The sequence below is a fragment of the Dipodomys ordii genome, unplaced genomic scaffold (genome assembly GCF_000151885.1).
Source record: "Dipodomys ordii isolate 6190 unplaced genomic scaffold, Dord_2.0 Scaffold110, whole genome shotgun sequence".
NCBI lineage: Eukaryota > Metazoa > Chordata > Mammalia > Rodentia > Heteromyidae > Dipodomys > Dipodomys ordii.
Genome location: NW_012267326.1, coordinates 5,272,373 through 5,273,229, shown reverse-complemented (window position 1 = coordinate 5,273,229; position 857 = coordinate 5,272,373).

The window sequence follows — 857 nt, the reverse complement described above, 5'->3', positions numbered from 1 at the left end:
TCTACCACTTGAGCCACATTTCTACTTCTGGATTCTTGCTTGTTAGCTAGAGATGGAGTCTCACGGTCTCTCCTGCCCGGGCTGGTTTTGAACCGAGATCCTCAGATCTCAGCCTCCTGAGTAGCTAGGATTACAGGCATGAGCCACCAGCGCCCGGCTACTTCTGGATTTTTGATAGTCAACTGGAATTGAGTATCAACTGGGCTGGCTTTGAACTGTGATCCTCAGATGTCAACTTCTCGAGTAGTTAGGATTACAGATGTGAGTCACCAACATCCAGGTAAAGTAGCACTACTAAAAGTGAGAGCCCAAGAGAAATCTGAGAGAGCACAGCGCATGGTTTCTTTATACCATCAATGGAAACTTTTTTTTTTTTTTTTTGGTCAATTGTGGGGCTTGAACTCTGGGACTTTCCTGCTCAGGCTGGTTTTGAACCGTGATCCTCAGATGTCAGCCTCTTGAGTAGTTAGAATTACAGGTATGAGCCACCGGCGTCTGGCTTCTGTTTTGTTTTTTTAAAGTTCATGTTGAAGTCAGGTGCCAGTGGCTCATACCTGTAATCCTAGCTATGTAGGAGGCTAAGCTCTGAGGACCGTGGTTCAGAGCCAGTCAGGCAGGAAAGTCCATAAGATGCTTATCTCCAATTAACCATAAATACTGGAAGTGGTACTGTGACTCAAGTGATGGAGTGCCAGCCTTAAGCAAAAGAGCTCAGGGGCAGTGCCCAGGCCCTGAGTTCAAGCCCTAGGACCAGCACACACACACCCACACCCACACTCACCCCCCCCCCCACACACAAAAGGTTCATGTTGAAAATCACCCAAGATACCTGCTATGCCAGCAAGAACCTTTGGCCT